At 38.0% G+C, this 13,849-nt stretch overlaps 1 long non-coding RNA gene across 1 annotated transcript; it reads right to left on the reverse strand.

The window, feature by feature from the left end:
- Positions 1-487: 487 nt before the first annotated feature.
- On the reverse strand, positions 488-1,926 carry LOC119527559. The gene is made up of 3 exons (XR_005215436.1): positions 1,883-1,926; positions 1,606-1,733; positions 488-713 (listed from the first exon to the last, which is right to left on the reverse strand). It is a non-coding gene; the product is annotated as an uncharacterized LOC119527559 (long non-coding RNA).
- Positions 1,927-13,849: the final 11,923 nt, after the last annotated feature.

Below are 13,849 nucleotides of genomic sequence, written 5' to 3' on the forward strand. Positions count from 1 at the left end.
CCCAATTGTACACTTAAGATTTGTTACATTTCCTTCTGTGCAAACTATCTTAGCAAATTAAAAATACACCAATAATTAAATTAAATTAAAATACCCCTTTAAATAAAAATTTATCATTTATCATATCTTTAGTTGGCAATAATCATCTTTTTCTGGCTAGAAACTTTTCAATATTTCTTTCACTAACAGTTTCGATAAAAATTTCTCTTTCATATTATTTGTTTCATTGTAGAGAGTAGATTTACAAAGCATTTTTATTTGTATTTGGCTGGCCCTATGTAAATATCTTTCTGACTAGATGATTCAGCTCTTGACTCCCTCTCCCTGAGCCACTCTTCTTCAGACTAAATTCTACCACCCACCGCACCCACACTGTTGTGTTTACCAGAGTCTGTAGCATGACTCATGACCATAACATTGCCCCAATTGTGTGTGTTTTAGTTTCCTAGGCTGCTCAAAGCAGATACCACAAAATGGGTTGGCTTTAAACAATGGGAGTTTATTAGCTTACAGTTTGAGGCAGTGAGAATGTCCAAATCAAGGCATTGCCAAGGTGATGCTTTCTCCCCAAAGACTAGCTGCTGGTGACCTTCGGCTCTTCTGCCACATGACAAGGCACCAGCGGTGTCTACTGGTCTCTCCTTTCTCTTCCAGGCTTCGTTGCTTTCAGCTTCTTGCTCTCTTGGCTTTCTCTTTCTCTCTCTGTATTCATTCTGTTTATAAAGGACTTTAGTAAGAGGATGAAGACCCATCCTGAATGAGGTGGATCACTCTTTAACTGAAATAGCCTCATCAAAAGATCACACTTACAATGGGTCCACACCCATAAGAATGGATTAAATTTAAGAACATGTTTTTCTGGGGTACATAAGGCTTCAAACCACCACAGTGTGGTTGCCTGTTCTGACATTTTATTTTCTCTTTTTTTCCTTTGTATTTATTTAAATGATCCTGGCAAAATCTTTTAATTTTTCTCATCTATGCGTCTTCCTTTCTTATTCCCAATAAGATGTTTAGACACAATTTATGAGAGCTACATAGCTATTTATCTACCCCATACTCCTTTGTGTCAACTAAATTTTGGTTTGTATTAGTAATATTTGGATGTTATACATTTTATTTATGAGTTTATATTATATTTATATGTAGAACTATCAGAGCTGATCCTTTAATCCCTTGATTTCAGACTTAGTTTATATGTACTTAAAGGATTAATTCCATAATTGAGGGACATGAATAAAATGAATGAAATTCTTTTGCCTGATATTAACTAATAGGTTTGGGCAAGGAGGCACACTTTTATAACTTTTGAGAAGTCTAAGGAAGAAAAATATAAATAGACATTTCTGCTATTTGGTAAATTCTATATTCTTTCCAGAACATTTTAGCTGCATTTGATGTTTGATCCATTCTATATATATTTAAAAAACTGATTGTCTTTAAATGCCAGTCTGTTTATAAAAGCTTACAGTCATGAAAACACAGACACAAAACCTCCTTATCTAATATAGCAATAACTTATTTTTGTGCCAGGGTAGGGCCCATGTCCTGCCTGTGTTCAGGCAATGAAACATGAGAGCTCAAGAGAGCTACCTGTACCCTCACCAGAGCTCAAAAGTACAAGACACCAGAGTGGACTTTCCATGGAATTGCCTTCCATAGGCAACATGACAGTCATTCTGGACCATACTCCTGGGAGCAGATTTCTTGCCAGTTCAGACATCGCAGGAAGACTAAAGAGAAAAACAGAACAAACGACCATGTATTAAAGAGAATGACCCACCCTGAGCCATCCAGAACACTCTAGAGAGGGGGACAGAGAATATAATAGTAAGAAATACCAGCAAATGCAAATAAGGGAAGGAGGAACGGGAGAACTTACCAATGCCTGCAAGCTGGAAGCAGAGGGAAAAGAATTAAAGGGAAATGGGCAAGAAAAAGAAAGACACAAAGCAGTTTGAACCATAATATGACCTTGGTTTACAGCCAGGACTTAGGCTACACTACTACACACACATCTCTGGGATGATGGTTAAAGTTCAACTGATTGTGCTGAGGTACACAGATTCTGCTAGGGTATCTGTACAGGCACAGGCAAATTAATTTCAGAACAAACAAACTAGCAGTCTTCCTTACTTTACCCTAAATTTTATGTGGAGACATTCCAATTATATTGTGAATGCTGATACTCTGACTTGAGAATGCACACAAACATACACACACCCACACCTCATACCAATGCTTTATATCTACTAAAATGTATAGGCACTTTTATTTTTCAAATTCAAGAGAAAGGATAGTTTTGTTGTTGGATGCAAAAGAGAAAAAAGGAAGGGAATAGTAATGAAGCTGATGACGAGGTGTCTACTCCTGTCAGTCATTAGAAACAGAGAGACTAATTCCAGAAACAAATAGAAATATATTTATAAAAGACCACAAAATTCTGGGAGAAAACCAGATACTGAGGGAGCTGTTTCCACGAAGGCATCTTTGAGGGATCACACCACATGTGACAAAATAGGACAGTCTCCCTCCATTGTACAGATCCCAGAAACTCCTTTCTACTTGGGGACTGGGGGTTAGCAGGAGTTAGCATCTCCTGGTATAAACAAAGATGTAAGTTTTCTACTAACAGCTTTGCAGGTGGCTGAGCTCACTTAGAAGGAGTAGCCAGATTTGGAAAGATAGACTTGGCAGATATTTGTGTAATAATTACATCTGACATAAAGACTCAATAGTACATATCTTTGAAGACTTCCTGATATAACTGGGATATATCCTGAAGGAGGAAAATTCCTGCTTGCAGACTGATGGAGACCAGAACCATTGTAATGTAGATATAAATTTACATGAGACCTACTTGTAGCCACAGGCAAATTCAAGGTTGTGTGATCTTGGCGTAAGGTATAGAAATAGACCAAAAGGAATCCAGAGGTGCCGCAAATAATGTGTGAAATAATTTATGGCTCTGGAGAATTTTCCAGTTTGAGACTTTCTTGATGGATATCAGTTGAAAGACCTCCAAATGACTTTATATACATTATGCCAAGGCATCCAAGTCAGCCAAAAATCTGGTTATAGACACCAAACTGTAGTTGCGGAATGAGCCCATATGTTTTCACAAATTCCTGAGGAAGCCTCAGAGAGGGAGCAGAGTCAATAAAAGTGAGCTAAAATGTTTTTAGGTCTTATAAATACAGGCCCTGGAGCCCTGAAAGAGGCCTGCTGTCTCTCTGATGGTAAGGGGTGTCACCAGCCCTCAGGAATAAGCAATTTTTGCTCCCAATCAGCATTCACAATATAATTGGAATGTCTCCACATAAAATTTAGGGTAAAGTAAGTAAAGCTGCTATTTTGTTTGTTCTGAAATTAATTTGCCTGTGCCTTATGTTAAATTAAGCCCCATAGGCAGAGTCTGGAGACAAAAGAAACAAAAGAGGACAAAAAACATTGCATAATAATGTAAAAGGCCATCTTCCTAAATGCAATATAATTTCCAAAACTTTCCCCTGACCAAAATGAACATAATAATTTTATCTTAAACTGATTTGTACAGTTTTATCTTTGAGGTATATAGTTTTTCCTTGGGAATGTATGTGTCTGAGTGTATATGAGTGTGTCTGTTCAAGAGCATTCTACCAGCAAAAGAGAATACCAGACAACATGTAAAATTAGGAGGCTCCTGTTTATGTCAAACTTAGAGCAGACGTGGGAGGGATAGGAGCCCTGAAACCTGTTCTAAAATAGTACTTCTGTAAAACAATTCTTCCAACTCCCCCCTCTTGTCCTCAAAATCCCTACCAACTCTGTGGAACCAAACATGGTGTTATTCCAGATAGTACAACTCAGATATTACAAACGGACTGTCAGAGAATAAGGTCCTGGTGGAAGAGGGGGTGGTGAAAGTCCTAGGAGAAGAGGATAGTTAGTGGGTAGGATATTCCTCAAGAAATATATATTTGCACTAGGAAGAAAGGCAAAGAGGCTCTCTTAGGACATTTTCAAGAAAGAAAAATAAAGTCCTAAACTGAGGTGTTCTCAATAGGAAAACCTGATGAGAGACTGAGCTTCTTTTTTCCCACAGACTCATGAAAACATCTAGCTTCCAGATCCACCTCTCTCCCACAGTCCCTATGGCCATGCCTAAAATTTCCATAAACTATGCTGCCCATTAAAATCCAGTGTTAGAAGTTGGTGTGGTGGCAAAAGTACTGTTGAAGGGACAATGTTAATTTTGTTCTTCTATGCAGAGCCAGTAGCAGAGAAAGCGAGGTGGATAGGAGAGTGACCACAAGGATCCCGGTACTGGGTGGGAAGATTGCAACAAGGCCAAGAGGTAGAGAGATCCTCTTTTCTCTGAATGCTGTAGAGGATGCATTCTTTGTCGAGGGAAGGGGTGGTTATGGGATTGCCATGATAAGCCAGATCCCATAATTTGGGGTTATCCAACCAATATTCAAGTTACAGAAAAAAGAGTTTCAGAACTGAAAATCTCTATTTATTTAAAAAATAATTTATAGTAAGTTCATATATATTCCAACAGATATTCAATGTAACTAGATATTAGTTTGAAAAACAAGGCATTTGGAACAGCCACCAAATAATAAAAATGTTGATTTTTATTCTGGAGAACATATTTTGATTCAATTATATTAAAGTTGATATGTTATCATATAGTTTTGGATTATGCTGTAATAATTTTATATGCTGTCTCTTTCCTCAAAATGTAAGACCCTTGACACAGAGCTATTGGAAAACTCCATGGCTGAGTTTTGCTGCTGCCTGTATTTAAATGAATTCCCACTGTCAAATATCAGTAAGTTACCACTCTTAAGGTAAGGATGTTGGAAATTAATCACCCTAGCTTTCTCATTTGGGGAGACAACAATTTATTTATTTTTTACATCAATGGTAGTTTCATGATAGAGCCATGAGTAGTTCATAATATGGGACCCGACTCAAAGTATCCTCAGTTTATATAGTCTGGCCAAAATAGCCGCCATAAATTTTCCCTCTATGTGATTTTAGAGCTCTAATTCAGTGGTCCACCCCTAAAGCTAGATGTTCCCAACACTCGTCAGTCATAGCATTCATCTAACTCCCTTTTCCTCACCTGAGAACCTCAAAATAGTTATTATTTATTACCCCTGTTCCTATCAGTGAGGAAAATTTGGATTCTGTGGGAGAATTTGGGTATTTGAGACTGAAGAATGTCAGACTTTGAGGTCTTTGGCATTTTAGACACATCCTCCTAAAAAAGGAGTTTCTTATTTTTAAGTCTGTTCTTTTTAGTCCATCCAGGGTCATTGTGATCATCTCTTTGTATCTCCCGTCACAATGATAAGTGTTAGTCCTATACTAGTCCTCAGTACATTTAAATTTTATTGACAGATCTTTGCAATAGAATTTAATCTGTAGATATCAGTTTTAGATTCCTTTGAACACTTCTGAACAAAATAGAAAGTTCAACTACAATTAGTAGCCAAGGAAACAACATGAGACCACTGACTATGGTTCATTGTCAAAAAGTCTGGCAACTCTTTCCATGTAACATATGAGCATATAAAGATGTATCATAAAATTCTTTAATAATTCTATGTGGTTTCCCTCTCCCCAAAATGGTAAGTTTCTTAGTTCAGGGGTTTTGCAAAACTATGTGGCTGAGCTTTGTTGCTGCCCCACCTTTAAATGACTTCCCACAGTCAAATATCAACAAGGATCCAGTCTTCAGGTAACCTGTCAGAAATTTACTTCCACAGATAGAGTTCAATTTGCTGTTCAAAATTATATAGTTCATTTTGATAAAGTTAAATAGAAGTTAGAGTAATTAGGATAAAGGGCAATATTATCATCCTTATCCTTCCAGATTTTACTGGTATAAAGGCTTTTACTCAGAAAAATAAATTTTACCAGATGAGGTAACTGAATAAGAACAAAATATGATGCCACTGATACCCAGAGTTAGCAAACTGTGAGATCTGAGGGCACAATCCTGAGACTGCCAATTCTGTCCAAGATTTCTGACGCCAACTGCAAGTTCAAGGGTTCCCCAAAACCTCCCTCAGGACTGATAATTCAGTAGAAGTATTCACCGAACTCACTGAAAGCTGTGATACTCATGGGTAGAGTTTGTGTCAAGGAAAGGAATATAAACTAAAATCAAGCAAAGGTAGAAACACATAGGTCTGACTCTGGGAGGGTTCCAAGCGTGACGCTTCTGTGGTCCTCAGAACACATTACCTTCCCGGTAACTATGGCAAAACGTGTGGCACATTGCCAACCTGGGAAGTGCACCCAAGTTTCAGTGTCCAGAGGCTTACTGGGGCTTCATTACGTAAGCATGATTAATTGATTGATTATTTCCCAGGTCAACTGATAACCAGATGACCCAAAGCCCCAACCCTAAATCACAAGTTTGGTTGGGTAAGGCCAGCTCCTGCCATAAGCAAAAACATCTCAATCAGGTATGATATAGTTTTTCTCCCAGAAGCCAAGGGCAAAGGCCAGATCTCTCTTTGGGTGAAGCAAAATTCTTTACTACACAGCGTTATTTGCTCATGATGGGAAATTTGCAGAAAATTGTAATTAATTTGTTAACTAAAGTCTTCTGAACTAAACGTCTTCATTTCTCATCTGAATTTTGCCTGGGGATGGCCCAAAATAAGGCATAGTTTGGCATCTTTTTGTTTGTCTGTTTTGTTTTATTATGCCTTTTTTTAATCTCTGAATAAAATATGCTATATCTCATACTCTATGTGGAAAGAGGATGATTGTTTCTTTTCCATCCGTAGTAACTAAGCACTGCAGTCACAGAGTGAGCAATTCTATCCACTGCAAACATGTTTTTAAAAGAGAAGTCTTGTTTCCCTGGCAACATTACCAGCAAAAAGTTCTCACGTGGTTTACCTATTCAGAGGATATTTAATAGGCAAACTCCAGATTTGAAGGTAGTTATCTGATTGAGAAGGCAACTTGTCTGACACCAAGTCTAAATCTGAACTCTCCCTAGAGAAATTCCAAATTATATTTGTGTTAGTGAATGTTATAGGAGAACATGAGATGCAAATATTCTGCATCTTCTTTAGTCATGGCAGGTATTAGACCACACAGGCTTAAATATTTATGTGCCCAGATGCTTAAATTTAAAATTAAAATGTTCTTTTAATGTTTTGTTTTGGTGGCTGATACCTCTTTCCAGGCCAAATATTACCCTCTCAGAATGCCTTCTCTGAAGTCTCTCTTCACCTCCTCTTTCCCCAACCAATACACTTTTCTATAACTGTATGTTTTTCACTTCACTCAGAATATGTACCCCATTTGTCATTATATATGTCTTTGTTTACCATTTACTGCCTTTCTTTATCACTAGATTGCTATTTTAAGCTCTCAAAAAATGTGTTGAATCAGATGTTGACTACATTATTCCATTAAGCCCAATCAAATGATATTAAGATAATGTATTCATTTTTAATTGCCAACCCTTTTGTGTAATAATAATATAACTATCCATTTAATCCAACTAATATTTGATCATAATCACAAGAAATACTTGGAAAATAAGAACATTAATAAATAAAGACAGAGCATGAGCTCCATACATTTACATTACAGTAAAAAAACCATACACTTTCTACATATTTACTAGATGAATTGTAATGTATATTTGCTATATTCTTAAGAATATTCAATTCTGCTATGGAAGACAAATCAAATTGGATGGATGAAACTCAAAACAATTTAAGCAAAGAAGAGTCACATAGTAGAACATGTCAAACATAGATCAAGTGGAGCCTGTGAATGCTAACCCAACAGATACGAAATATGTAAGAGACTCTCAGTATTCGTGAGGTTTTAAATCAGCCACCCATCAGTGAAATTCATCCTGGTCTCACATGTTCAAGACGAATACACAAAATCCAGAGCTGCTCCTTAAGCTTCCTGATAAGTATCATCTATGATCAGGAGGGCTTGCTGCTGTGTCTCTCTTATAATGCAGTTTGTTGTGGTGGCCCCAGTCTTACCGGCAATATCTTTCCATGCTTTTTGATATAATGATTTTCTCCTAAGTTATAAAGTCCATTTTCCCACCTGTTGTCACCCTAAGCAAGAGACATTAGAAAAGGAAGGCCTAGTTTAAAAAAAAAAAAAAAAAAAATCACTGCAATAATTACTCAAGCCCATAGGAGAAGAATGAGCAACAGATGAAAAACTGATAGAAAAATTACATTTTCCAAACTCTCCCCACTATAGACCAGAGAGATGGTCTAATAAGGCTAGAATATTGAGTCCCTTCTTAAAATTCGAACTCACGGGTGCTTTTTGAATCTACTTATCTTTGTTTCCCTTATTCTTCTATTGTTATTGTGTAGGGGAAATGGGTAACAAAACATACATGATGTACAAACCTTTCCATAGGGTAGGATCAGAGACTTTGTCATATAAGCAACAGTATAGGCCAGTGGAAGCAGGGCAGATACTAACTGTATGAATTGAGTGTTTCCTGAGAGTACCCTTGTTGGATTCCTTGTCATAGATACTCAAATGAGGTGATAATGGGAGGTTCACAAAGAGAGAAGACTTCTGTATCTCCTCAGGGGGCTGCTTGGGATGCCTGGGATGGGAGCAGGGGGTAGACAAAATATTGGCAGTGCATTCAGCTGGCAGGAATTAAAACAGTCACATAGCAAAGAGTCATTCTTCTGAACAACCACAAGGAGCCATAAAGTTTTGTTCCATTCCTTTAACTCCCTTCCCTGAAGGATGTGTGCTCCCAAATGATATAGTAGGATTCCCTTCAACAGAATTTAAACATTTTCTTTCTCACCTGCAACCCAAATCCAATATGTCCTAACTTTACACTGTGCAGATTTTCACGATTAATTATATTTTACAAACCCCATGTACAGTTAAAGTATTCCATTTCATCATCTTTTTTGCTCTTTTTTGAGAGATCTGCTTTCTATTTTATTGAATCAGCAATTCATAGTTCCATGTGTGGTAGTATAAAAAGAAAAGTATTTATGAAACAACCATGTTGTTCCAAACATGCCATAATTAGTTACAGAATGCTGGAACATTTTGGAATAAGCTTTGCCTTGGGTCACGAGAGAAGCTCTGGCCTAATTATATGCTTGCTCACTTTATTTAAAAGCATTAAATGCCCCGAACTTCAAATATTTGCTTGGATCTGGGAAGACTCCAAAAAGAGTCAAAGTACTTTCTATTAAATAGCCAAAACCAGGGAGAGCCTTAAAGAGCTCTGTGCATGGCTAGTCAGGAGATCTGGTAAGAGGACAATAGCCTTAGCACTGAACTTTTTTCAGTAAACTACTTTCAGTGATTTAGCAATAATTTCACCAAAAATAGACCCCAAAAAATCATAACCTTTTAGAATTGAAAGAAAACTTTGTGATATGCTGGTCCAAACACTTTCTTCTGAAGTTGAAGAAATTTAGGAACAGAAAGATAAGGTGATATGCTTTTAAGCCCATAGAGAGTTAAGCCTCAGAGCAAAGGCTTTTTGATTCCTTGCCCAGGATTCTGACCAGCACAGCAAAATTACCTGTAATTCCAGTGGCTGATGGGAGCTACTGAGTGGATGGGCAGGAGAGTCAGAAAAAGAGGCTTTGGTACCCTGATTTGTCAGGACTGTCTCTGGTTTTAGCACTCAAAGTTCCAGGCAGTTGAGAACAGTTGGTCACCCTAGTTGTGAGTAACTCCAATGTATATGGGGATTTAGGTTTTACCTGTAGCCCTGTGATGCCTTGTAGTATCAAGAAAAGGGTTGGATAAAGCTATAAACTTTCTGGTTTTTGTGTGAAGGCTTTGGGAGGGGGATTCCTAAGGTCAACACTGCATGGGAGTAATTCAACATGAAATGAATGAAAGATTGTTAACTGAATGAGTCTAGAACTCACGTGGAAAATTACTTGGATTCAACTGTAGCATCCAGTACACTACCAGGGGAGCTATCTGTGGTAGGCAGAATAATGACCTCTCTAAAAAGTCCATGTCTTATGTCCCAGAACCTGTGACTATGTTATATTGCATGGCAAGGAGTAATCAAGGTTGCAGATAGAATTAACTTTGCTAATCAGCTGACTTTAAGATAAAGAGATTGTCCTGGATTATCCAAGTGGGCCCAATGTAATCACAAGCATCCTTATCTGGGGAGGAAGGAGGCAGAAGAGTCAGAACCCAGGAGACGGTATTGTGAGAAAGACTCAAACTACTATTGAGGACTAAGAAGATGGAACAGGGCCACGAGCCAAGGAATTTAGGTGGGCTCTAGAAGCTAGCAAAGGCAAGTTAACAGAATCTCCCCTAGAGCCTCCAGAAAGGAATGCAGCCCTGCTGACACCTTGAATTTACACTACTGAGAGCAATTTGGGCTGCTGACCTCCAGAATGCTGAGATAATGAATCTGTGTTGTTTTAAGCCACTGAGTTTATGGTAGTTTGTTATAGCAGCAATAGGGAGTTGATAAGAGGTGAAAGAACAGAATGGCTCATAGACCAAATTAAAAATTCTTGGCTTACATAGTTTATTAGATGAATTTAAAACATAGTCAGAAGCAAGGGGAAAGAGATGAGGAAAGGTAACAGTTAGGATAAGGTGCAAGTGTGCTACTTGAATCCTGGGTACACAATGTTTCTATGTGCTGTCCTTCTCTCTGCCATGACAGCCTTCCCCCTAATGGTGAGGTTACAAGAACTAGAGTTAATATTTGAGCAAAGGTGCCCACAGATAGGAGGTGTCCAGGGTCAATGACACACACTTGCTCTACTGGAGAGAATCAGAAACAACCACACCTGGCCCATGCTGTAGTTTGCCAGTTAACCTGCTGAACAGCCATGGATTTTATTTGTCCCTTGGGCAGAAGGCACATGGGACCAGAGCAGCATCACCAATGGCTGGCCAAATTAAAGCTCATGCATATGAGTATATCTTGAATATTTAGTGTCTTCTGTATATTTAGTTTCTATGAATATTTAGTGCCCAGGTAACTCATGTAGAATTAGTGACTCATGAACATTAATTACCTATTTGTCTATTTTATTTGTTTAATACATGCTCTTCTTTCTACTTATTTACACTTAACACATCATATGAGTTTCATCCAGCTCATTTGTTTTAGTGTCTTCTGTAGGAGAATTTGGATATTCTCAAACAATAGAATAAATGCACATGACATTTGTGAAGAGGATGAACAGAAATTGTAAGGCATTTCAAGGTAGATCCATTGCAATGACATTCTTAAGATAGCCTCAGGTGTTGTAAATGTGCCTAGCCACTCTCCCCTCTATTCCTCACAGGATAAGATTAGAGGAATGCTTTTTGAAAATAAAGGCAAACATTTTCTTCTCCATATCTAAAAATTCACCTGCTCTCTCACCACGAAAATTTAAGGATAGTTCTTGTCCTTTAATCATTGGAAGCACCTGTTGATGATTTTATTCAGCATAAACAAACATGTGCCTCTGATCATCATGCATTGTCCTTAGAGAGGAACTGTGGGATATTACAAAAGTCAGGGCTTTGGATTTCAGTTACAGGATGCTTGTCACCCTTCTGCCCCTAAATAACTCTGCAACAATAGAGCATTCACTTCAATATCTCCAGCTCCTGTTTCCTTCACACGTAAAACTGAGGAATCTGATTTTTGAGTACTTCTTCAGTACTGATATAAGCAAATTGCCATCACTCACTCCCAGTCCCGGATTTGCCTAAAAGGCTGTGGTTTTGGTCGCAGACAACGCTTTCCCTGAAAATCTCAAAACTAGTGAAACAAAATTCATGACCCAAAGCAGGTCTCACAATTCACATACAACAACAATTTTCACAAGCAACAAGGAAGGAAGAAAACATTGCAACATTTTGCATTTTTCACAACCAGAAAATGGCTACTTTTCTTTTTGGGTTTTAAAATAACGATTTGGACCATTGAACAGGTGGTGAGCAGATCGTCTTAACTCTAAGAAAGAAAACTAACAACAATTCTCCAGAAATTAGTTCCCAGCTGTAATACAGAAACAATTGTAAAAAGCCTTAAAGGGTCAGCAACTAACCCATTCAAATAAATGGATATCACATTATCTCCTCTTCAGGGGAGTCACTCCAAAGCTTTGTTTGTGTCTGTGTTTATCCTTGCGGTTAGATCTTCATAGCTCTTGTTCTGCAGTTTAAAACCATTTTGGTTTGTCATGTACCTAAGAATAGCTGCCCACATTTCTCTGTAGAAATAATTCAATTCATACTATTCTTCTTGAAACCAAAACATCCTCTTACTTTGCTTCTTCCTTAAGAGATAATATTTTATACACCGTCAATCTCTTTCTTTTTTTTTTTTTTTAGTCTTCTCTGAATAAGAACTCTAAAGGGATGAAGGCCAGAATTGAACTGATGCCCCAGTGAGGATTTAGTAAATGTGAGGCCAAGAAGACGCTCGGGTTCCTATGTCTTATGCCTTCCCCTCTGTGGAGCAGCATTAGGTGGCAGCCTGCTCTTTGGCTGGGCAAGTCACAGGAAAGCCTGGGAAATAGGATAACCTTAGCTGCCCAGCACCGCCTCCCCCCATCCTTTTATTTCTTTGCCAAACTCAGAGCTCCATCTTCAGCACATTACTCAGAACAACTGGGGGCACTAAACCCATTTAAGTCTTAATTTACAAATTTTTCTCATTTGGAAATCCAAAGCTACCTCTGATTTATCCCATTTCCGGGCGACGTTTCCCTGGTTAAATGGGAAATGTTATGTCCAACTAGTTACCCCTTTGTTATTCCCGTGACACCCTCGGTGATAATTTTAAAACACTGCCCAAAATAAATTACACAAGAATTCCTTTATATGATATATGTTTTGCCTGCTTCTATAGTAAGCTTAGACCTTTGACACAATGGGTAACATTTACCTCCTTCAAAGATTAGCACAAGCTAAAACTCCTAACTCTTGCCTTTTAAAATTATTTTCTAAGTTGCAAAATATATCTTGCCCCACCTCCACATTATCTTCCAACTTTTTAGTTTTTACCAGTGAAAATGTAAACATGTCAGAAATACACACACAGTCATATGGAAATATGTGTGTGTGTGTGTGTGTGTAGCCCATGCCAAATAAGCCCATGCTATGTGTGTCTCAGCAGCCAGTGAATGTCACTTGTACCAGGGTAAAGGTTTCTGATGCTTCTGATATGTCTGTCTCAGAACTGAAAAGTTAAAAATGAGCAAACACCACACATTCGCTTTGCCTTTTAAGATTTTTCTGGCATAAGATCAAAGTAAAGAGGAAGAAAAGCCCAAGATAAGGCTTAAAACTATGAAGCTTGCACAAAAGCATGAGAATTGAAAAGTCTGTTTGTAGTCGAAATAACTTTGACAACAACTGCTGCATCCATAGAAACAAGGCCCCGGGTCTAGTTTGAATTTCAGAAATGAAAGGGAAGAACAGATGTTTCAGGTACTGAAAATGTATGTGAATCTCAACACTCCTTATCTTCCTGAGAACTGACCTTTAAAAAAATCCACACTGCTGCACACTATAAGTGAGTAAACAGAGCTGCAGAAAGGGGGGTTAGTGCATAGAGTGTGTCTATTAGAATTACTTTTGCAATAAAGAGAAAAGAGGAAAATTACTTAGGCTAATATAAAAACCATGTACAACTTAAGGAGAAGTATGATTTTAGGCTTTGTTAAGACAATTCTTTTTTTCAGAAAGCCTGTTTCATAAACAAAACATGAGCTTACCCAACACTGCCCAAGTGCCAGATATCTGTCCCGTCACAAATATCTCCTCAATAGCTCACCCAAATAACACTGCTCCTCTCCAGCCCACAAATACAATGAATCCACCT

The sequence above is a fragment of the Choloepus didactylus genome, chromosome 1 (genome assembly GCF_015220235.1).
Source record: "Choloepus didactylus isolate mChoDid1 chromosome 1, mChoDid1.pri, whole genome shotgun sequence".
Lineage (NCBI taxonomy): Eukaryota > Metazoa > Chordata > Mammalia > Pilosa > Megalonychidae > Choloepus > Choloepus didactylus.